Genomic DNA, 9,628 nt, shown 5'->3' with positions numbered 1-9,628 from the left:
TTTCTCACCACAAAGGATGTCACTGACCACAGTTCAACCAAACCACCACATTCCTGCAGCCTCTTGAGCAGTCTCTATCCCATTCTGAATCATGTCTGGGGGTTGCTTCATTCTCTACTGACAGGCAGCTTCCTCTGCGTGCCTCAGCTGATGGGCAGGGAGCTGTTAAGTGACACCGTGGCAGGAAGGGAATAGGATAATATTTCACCCAAGGAAAATCACAGGAAGTCAGGAGAACATCTGTTATCTCAGCTAGAGCTGGCATTTGGCCTGCTCACTAAAGATAACACCTTTTTTTTTCTACCCTCCAAGACTTGTCACTAGCTGCTTTATGACTGTCTTGATTTACATCTCACTCCAAACACCTCTGGCTGCAGAGCATCACCAGTGCCCAGGCCTGACTTAGGGCTTCTAAACAGAGTCTCACAGGTGGAACAAGGGAAGTTCTCCTGCTCCTCTACTCTCCTCCAGTGAGGCCACAGCTGGAGTATCAGTGCTGGGCTCCCCAGTTCAAGGGAGACAGGGAACTGCTGGAGAGAGCCCAGAAGAGGCTAAGAAGATGCTGAGGGGCCTGGAGCATCTCTGTGAGGAGGAAAAGCTGAGAGCCCTGGGGCTGTTGAGCCTGGAGAAGAGCAGCCCCAGAGGGGATCTGAGCAATGCTCAGCAAGAGCTAAAGGCAAGGGGATGGGGACATGCTCTCGTTAATGGTGCCCAGTGACAGCACAAGGGGCAGTGGGCACAAACTGGAACCCAGGAGGTTCCAACTGACCAGGAGGAGAAAATTCTTTGCTCTGAGGGTGCTGAAGCCCTGGAGCAGGTTGCCCAGAGAGGTTGTGGAGTCTCCTTATCTGGAGGGATTCCAAACCTCTGTGGATGTTTTGATCCTGGGCAAGCTGCTGTGGGTGACCCTGCTCGAGCAGGGGAGTTGGACTGGCTGACCTCCAGAGGTCCCTTCCAAACCCACCCCACTGGGTCACAGCACAGGCAAAGCTGAACTCTTAAGCCCCTCAGCTGAAGGGCTGGCATCACTCTGAAGCTGTGAATCCTCATCTGGTGTCAAAGAAGAAAATCACAGCTGACCTATGGCAGTTTCTGGATTTACTGCCCAAGCCTTCCTGGGTGCTAGAGGATGTTCAATTTCCATGAGCTCTCAGGAGTGCTGCCCGCAACAGAGGAGAGCAAATGTACACAGTGATCAGCTGGACCTTTCTGGCAGGAAATAGTTAACTTTAGGGGTTGGTGGTGATGGGTGGAGGTGGAGTGGTGAATGTCCTGCTGCCTGTCACGCTGAGCCCTAAGGAAATACCAGGCTTGCTTCACAAATGGTTGATGGGGCTACCAGGGGAAGTTCTCAGTCAGGGGGCAAGGGCTGTGTGTTTTCTCTACAGCTTGAGAAGCAAAGAGGTTGTATCTCCAGCTGATTCTCTCCTAAATCAATTTATGCCTGAGTCCCTGCTGGCTGTGACAAGCTGTGATTTGTTTTAGAAAGTCACTAGGGGTTTGCTTCCCTAGATTCATCTTGATCTTCTCTGGTAAGCTCACGGTCTGGACGCTTGCCCACGCCCGGGCCAGCCCCGCACTCACCCACCGCCGCCTGCGCCCCTGCCAGCTGCCCACTGTGCTCCCCAGGGGTGACCTCATTGCTCTCTACAACTACCTGAAAAGTGCTTGTAGCCGGGAAGGGGTTGGTCTCTTCTCCCAGGCAACCAGCACCAGAACAAGGGGGGACAGTCTCAAGCTGTGCCAGGGCAAGTTTAGGCTCGAGGAGAGAGTCATTCGTCATTGGAATGTGCTGCCCAGGGAGGTGGTGGAGTCCCCATCCCTGGAGGTGTTCAAGAGGGGATTGGATGTGGCACTTGGTGCCATGGTCTAATCATGAGGTCTGTGGTGACAGGTTGAACTCGATGATCTTTGAGGTCTCTTCCAACCTTAGTGATACTGTGATAGTGTGATGTGAGCTTACAGCTTCTCTTGGTGGCTGAGGGGAACTTGCCTCCCCTCTACCACAAAGGTCTCCCCTGTCCTTGACAGCAGCTCCTCTCAGGTACCTGATTACAGCGTTCAGAACTCCAGGTTTTGCTGCTTTGGTGGTTTTGGTCATGCTCTTCTCCTGAACTCTTTCCCTCACTCTCTTCAACTGCTCTCTCTTTCTCTGCTGCCAAAACCTCATGTGTGCATGTGGGAGGCATTCCAGCTTCCACTTGCAGAAGTGGGTCACTCCTCACACGCGCTCATCTCCAGCCTTTTGTGGATGCCCAGGCTCTACACACAGCATGAGGAGGACCTCAGAGGAGCTGTCATAGCCTGTTGCTTTCAGAGGCTCAAAGTGCTGCCAGCCAGCATTAACTCTTCCATTTGTTCCCCCTGCCTGCCTGTCTACAACAAGCCATCGCCCAGTAAAGGCTGAATCATTAATTTGAGATGCGGAAGGAGATTTGTGTCAGAGCCCAGCTGTGGGGTGGGTAGCTTGCACAAAGCTTAAAAGCATCTCCAGCTGATCTCCCTGCCTCATTCTGTATTCTGTGCCACCTCCCTCACTGCCTCAGGGCAGAATGTTTCCAAAAGTTGGAGTGGGAATATTTTGATTCATCCTGTTACACGAAGTTAATCTCCTGTAGCAAAGCAGCTGTGTAATGTTTGGTATTAGAGCTTGTCTCTCCCCTTGGGGGTGATTAAAATTCAGGTGAAGGCCATGGTTTAGATTTGATTTTGTTTCCCCACTCCCCATGCTCTCAAGGGGCAATTAGCCTTCATCATTAATAGCTTGCCATCCCTGTGCCTTGAACAGGTCCTCCTGCATACACAACTGCATGTCTCTGGCTGATGAGGGGTGAGGGCTCCTTAGTGACTGGGGCACATTAGTGAAGCCATTCCCACCTCAGGTGAAGGGACAGTTGTTCCCTGGCACAATGAATGAATGTGACTCAGTGATGTCCAGTGGTCCTTTCCAACCCCTACTATCCTATGATTCTAGGATTCTCGGACTCAATGATTCTCTGACTCAATGATTCTTTGATTCAATGATTCTATGACTCTATGATTCTGTGATTCAATGATTCTATTACTCAATGATTCTATGACCCAATGATTCTATGACTCTATGATTCAGTGATTCTGTGATTCTATGATTCTATTACTCAATGATTCTATGACTCAATGATTCTATGACTCTATGATTCTTTGACTCAATGACTCTATGACTCTATGATTCTATGAGTCTATGATTCAGTGATTCTGTGATTCAATGATTCTATTACTCAATGATTCTACGACTCAATGCTTCTATGACTCAATGATTCTTTGACTCAATGATTCTTTGACTCAATGATTCTATGACTCTATGATTCTGTGATTCAATGATTCTATTACTCAATGATTCTATGACTCAATGATTCTATGACTCTGTGATTCTGTGATTCAATGATTCTATTACTCAATGATTCTTTGACTCAATGACTCTATGACTCTATGATTCTATGAGTCTATGATTCATTGATTCTGTGATTCAACGATTCTATGACTCAATGATTCTATGACTCTATGATTCAGTGATTCTGTGATTCAATGATTCTATGACTCAATGATTCTTTGACTCAATGATTCTATGGCTCTATGATTCTGTGATTCAATGATTCTATTACTCAATGATTCTATGACTCAATGATTCTATGACTCTATGATTCAGTGATTCTGTGATTCTATGATTCTATTACTCAATGATTCTATGACTCTATGATTCTATGAGTCTATGATTCAGTGATTCTGTGATTCAATGATTCTATTACTCAATGATTCTACGACTCAATGCTTCTATGACTCAATGATTCTTTGACTCAATGATTCTTTGACTCAATGATTCTTTGACTCAATGATTCTATGACTCTATGACTCAATGATGCTATGACTCTGATTCTTTGACTCAATGATTCTTTGATTCAATGATTCTATGACTCTGTGATTCTGTGATTCAATGATTCTATGACTCAATGATTCTATGACTCAATGATTCTATGACTCTGTGATTCTGTGATTCAATGATTCTATTACTCAATGATTCTTTGACTCAATGACTCTATGACTCAATGATTCTGACTCTATGATTCAGTGATTCTGTGATTCAATGATTCTATGACTCAATGATTCTTTGACTCAATGATTCTATGACTCTATGATTCAGTGATTCTGTGATTCAATGATTCTATTACTCAGTGATTCTTTGACTCAATGATTCTATGACTCAATGATTATTTGACTCAATGATTCTGACTCTGATTCTATGACTCAATGATTCTATGACTCTATGATTCTGTGATTCAATAATTCTATGACTATGATTCTGTGACTCTATGATTCAGTGATTCTGTGATTCAATGCTTCTATGACTCAATGCTTCTATGACTCAATGATTCTTTGACTCAATGATTCTATGACTCAATGCTTCTATGACTCAATGATTCTATGACTCTATGACTCTCTGATTCTATGACTCAATGATGCTATGACTCAATGATTCTATGAATCAATGATTCTATGAATCAATGATTCTATGACTCAATGATTCTGTGATTCAATGATTCTATGACTCAATGATTCTATGATTCAATGATTCAGTGATTCTGTGATTCAATAATTCTATGATTCCATGACTCAATGATTCTAAGACTCAATGATTCTATGATTCCATGATTCAGTGATTCAATGATTCTATGATTCTATGATTCCATGATTCTCTGATACCATGATTTCATAAATCCATGATTTAATGAAGAAAACTGTTGGCAAACTGTTTGCTTGATTATAGCCCTGGAAAACCAAAAAAAATCCCAGTTGGAAGGAGATGGGCTGCTCTTAGCAGTACACTGAGCTTCCCAAAACTTCATTATTGCTTCCTTGTGGAAAGCCAGACTTTCTGTCTTCATGATGGAATTCAACAAGTCCAAGTGCTGGGTGCTGTGCTTTGGCCACAGCAACCCCAGGCAATGCTACAGGCTGGGGTCAGAGTGGCTGAGAGCAGCCAGACAGAAAGGGACCTAGGGATACTGGTTGAGAGTAGGCTGAACATGAGCCAGCAGTGTGCCCAGGGGGCCAAGAAGGCCAATGGCATCCTGGCCTGTATCAGGAACAGTGTGGCCAGAAGGAGCAGGGAAGTCATTGTGCCCTGGACTTGGACACTGGTTAGGCCACACCTTGAGTTCTGTGTCCAGTTCTGGGCTCCTCAGTTTAGGAAAGATGTTGAGCTGCTGGAAGGTGTCCAGAGAAGGGCTAGAAAGCTGGGGAGGGGTCTGGAGCACAGCCCTGTGAGGAGAGGCTGAGGGAGCTGGGGTTGCTTAGCCTGGAGAAGAGGAGACTCAGCGGAGACCTTCTTGCTCTTTCCAGCTCCCTGAAGGGAGGTTGTAGCCAGGTGGGGGTTGGTCTCTTCTCCCAGGCAACCAGCACCAGAACAAGAGGACACAGTCTCAAGCTGTGCCAGGGGAGGTTTAGGCTTGAGGGGAGGAGAAAGTTCTTCACTGAGAGAGTTGTTAGCCATTGGGATGTGCTGCCCAGGGAGGTGGTGGAGTCCCCATCCCTGGAGGTGTTCAAGAGGGGATTGGATGTGGCACTTGGTGCCATGGTTTAGCTGTCAGGAGGTGTTGGGTGTCAGGTCTGAGGTCTTTTCAACATTATTGATTCTATGATTCTATGATTGTGATGGAAGTATCTGCTCCCAATTAATAAAACAACAAAGCAGCCTCTTCTGTCGGTCTCCGACCCTCCTTTCCCTACTCACTCTCTTCTATGGAACCAAAATGAGTTCATCTGGAAGACAAAGTAGAGACCTAACAGAAGAGGGGGGAGGGGAAGGCGGTGAGGGAGAGTGGAAGACTGAAAGTCCTATAGAGAATAGCAGGGGGCTGGAGACAGTGAGAGAAAATGAGCCTGGAGAGAAGAACACCAGGTGAAAGCGGGAGGGAGAGTGTGATGTGTGTGCTGAGGAGGAGAAGGAAGAGGGGAATTGAGTATCTCTCCTATGAAGAAAGACTGAGAGCCCTGGGGCTGTTTAGGCTGGAGAAGAGAAGGCTGAGGGGGGATCTGATCAATGTCTATCAATAGCTGAGGGGTGGGGGTCAGGATGAAGGGGTCAGGCTCTTTTCAGTAGTGCCTGGTGGCAGGACAAGGAGTAATAATGGGTACAAGCTGGAACCCAGGAGGTTCCACCTCAGCAAGAGAAAACACTTTTTTACCATGAGGGTGAACAGAGAGGTTGTGGTGTCTCCTTCTCTGGAGCCTTTCCAACCCCACCTGGATGTGTTCCTGTGTGACCTGCCCTGGGTGCTCCTGCTCTGGCAGGGGGGTTGGACTAGACGATCTCTGGAGGTCCCTTCCAACCCCTCTCATTCAGTGATTCTGTGAATGCACAGGATGGAGTGCACACAAGGAGCACACCTGAGGGATTGCACCACTTCTTCCCCTCTGCTCCTCCATCTGTCAGAGCATGTGAGACTCTTTTGGCGTCTAGAAGCCATGGTTTAGTTGTCATGAGGTGCTGGTTGTCAATTTGGACTTGATGATCTCTGAAGTCTTTTCCAACCTTATTGATTCTATGATTCTATGATTCTTAACAGCAGTGCTGCAGAAGGGGTTTGGGCAAAGCCCTGGGCCCTTCTGAACTCCTCAGCCTTGACTCAGCTGTACTTTCCATGACGTAAAAAAAACCCAGTTAATGTGTTCTTCTCATTCTCTTTAACTCTTTACAGCCACTTCTGCAGCTTGCTGGCACAGCCAGGATCACAGGTGCCCAAGTGTGGCATGAAGGGCTGCCCAAAGGGGCTGTTTACAAGGAGAAGGAGGAGCAGGAACCTTCAGAGCCTTTGCCAGGTTTCCTACACCTTTTATGTTTCAAGGGTTTACTAGACCTAGACTTCTGGTAGACTGGAAGAGTGTCTTGGGGAATCTTTCAAACAACATCTCAGATCTGGATCCTTCTCCAAAGGCAGCTCAGAATAGCAGAAAATGAGGAGATGCTGCAAATAGAATAGAGTAGAGTAGAGTAGAGTGGAGTGGAATGGAATGGAATGGAATAGAATAGAATAGAATAGAATAGAATAGAATAGAATAGAATAGAATAGAATAGAATAGAATAGAATAGAATAGAATAGAATAGAATAGAATAGGATTAACCAGGTTGGAAAAGATTTTAGAGATCATCCAGTCCAACCTATCCCCCAGCATCATCTGATCAACTAACCCATGGCACTAAGTGCCTCATCCAGGCTCTTCCTAAACACCTCCAGGGATGGTGACTCCACCACCTCCCTGGGCAGCACATCCCAATGGCCAATAACTCTTTCTATGAAGAATTTCTTCCAAAACCTCCAGCCTAAATCCCTGGCACAGCTTGAGACTGTGTCCTCTTGTTGGTTGCCTGGAAGAAGAGACCAACCCCCACCTGGCTACAACCTCACTTCAGGGAGTTGGAGAGAGCAAGAAGGTCTCCCCTGAGCCTCCTCTTCTCCAGGCTAAGCAACCCCAGCTCCCTCAACCTCTCCTCACAGGGCTTTCTTTTGCTTTGTGAGATGTGTGTGCAATAACCTACCCTCAGTGGGTGGTCAAGGGCTACTTAGCTAAGAGAAGGAGTCCTTGGCACCATTTCATTGAAACCAGGGGTGAAATTGGGTCCAGCCTTTAACAAATCCCGAGTTTATCTCTTCCTGTCAGGAAAGAGCAGCTAGTAACTCACAAGGCTGTTTGAAACGTTCCTAGCAGGAACCAGTCTGATAAGGGACTCACGTAGCTCCAACCCTTGTTCTACCAGGACCTACAACAATCCATGCTCTTAAGCTGGAAACAGAACAAGCACTCAGGTCTAGCCAGTGAAGAGGTTTTCATCTGCAGACAGAGAAACCTCATTTCTGTGCAATGCAGCTAGGAGTCCCAAATTCTCATCCCCATACCCACCTGGGGTAGAGCAGAAGTCGCACGAGGAGCATCTAAGGAAACTGGAGTTGTGCAGCATGGAGAAAAGGAGGCTGAGAGGAGACCACCTCACTCTCTACATGCCCAGAGAGTGGTGGTGAATGGTGCCACATCCTGCTGGCAGCCAGGCACCAGTGGTGTCCCCCAGGGATCAGTGCTGGGCCCCATCCTGTTCAATATCTTGATTGATGATCTGGAGGAGGGGATTGAGTCCATCAGCAGTAAATGTGCAGCTGACAGCAAGCTGGGGGCAGGAGTTGATCTGTTAGAGGGTGGGAGAGCTCTCCAGAGGGACCTTGCCAGGCTGGACAGATGGGCAGAGTCCAAGGGCAGGAGATTGAACACATCCAAGTGCCAGGTTCTGCACGTTGGCCACAGCAACCCCATGCAGAGCTACAGGCTGGGGTCAGAGTGGCTGAGAGCAGCCAGGTGGAGAGGGACCTGGGGGTAGTGGTTGACAGCAGCTGAACATGAGCCAGCAATGTGCCCAGGGGGCCAAGAAGGCCAATGGCATCCTGGCCTGCATTAGGAACAGTGTGGCCAGCAGGAGCAGGGAAGACATTGTGCCCCTGTACTCAGCACTGGTTAGGCCACACCTTGAGTCCTGTGTCCAGTTCTGGGCTCCTCAGGTTAGGAAAGATGTTGAGCTGCTGGAAGGTGTCCAGAGAAGGGCAAGGAAGCTGGGGAGGGGTCTGGAGCACAGCCCTGTGAGGAGAGGCTGAGGGAGCTGGGGTTGCTTAGCCTGGAGAAGAGGAGGCTCAGGGCAGACCTTCTTGCTCTCTCCAACTCCCTGAAGGGAGCTTGTAGCCAGGTGGGAGTTGGTCTCTTCTCCCAGTCAACCAGCACCAGAACAAGAGGACATAGTCTCAAGCTGTGCCAGGGGAGGTTTAGGCTAAAGGTGGCATTTGCAAACATCTTGTGGTCATTTTACACAGCCACTAGTGTTCATCACAGTGTGCAGACAGAGAACGACCTTCTGGATTCAATAAATTCAGTTTTATGTGATACAAGGAGCAACTTCAGGTCCTTCTGTGCCTTATGAGGAGAGGCTGAGGGTCCTGGGGCAGTTTGGTCTGGAGAGGAGAAGACTGAGAGGGGATTTAATCAGTGTGTATCAATATCTGAGGGCTGGGGGGTCAGGAGGGAGGGGACAGGGACAGGCTCTGCTCACTGTGCCCTGGGATAGGACAAGGGGCAATGGATAGAAACTGCAGCACAGGAGGTTCCACCTCAACATGAGGAGGAACTTCTTCCCTGTGAGGGTCCCAGAGCCCTGGAGCAGGCTGCCCAGAGAGGTTGTGGAGTCTCCTTCTCTGGAGCCTTCCCAGCCCTGTCTGGATGTGTTCCTGTGTGACCTGTGCTGGATTCTCTGCTCCTGCTCTGGCAGAGGGGTTGGACTTGATGATCTTTGGAGGTCCCTTCCAACCCCTAACATCCTCTGATCTTGTGATCAGGTCATCATCTCAGCAGTCTCCCAGCCGACCTGATAGTGCCTGCAGAACAAGGGACAGCTTGGCCACAGGACACTGTGGCACTTTCACCTAAGGGGCAGTAGCATGACCAGTGAGGATGTGCTGGTTTGTTTTTCCCCTTAACCATCTTACTTGCGCTTCAGAAGAGTTTGCTCAGCTGGGAGCTTCTCCCAGGTTCAAGAGATGCTATCACCACCTTTCTG

The sequence above is a fragment of the Melanerpes formicivorus genome, unplaced genomic scaffold (assembly GCF_026170545.1).
Source record: "Melanerpes formicivorus ecotype bairdi unplaced genomic scaffold, bMelFor1.0.p_v2 SCAF_251, whole genome shotgun sequence".
NCBI classification, from domain to species: domain Eukaryota; kingdom Metazoa; phylum Chordata; class Aves; order Piciformes; family Picidae; genus Melanerpes; species Melanerpes formicivorus.
Note: the sequence above shows the minus strand (reverse complement) of the source record.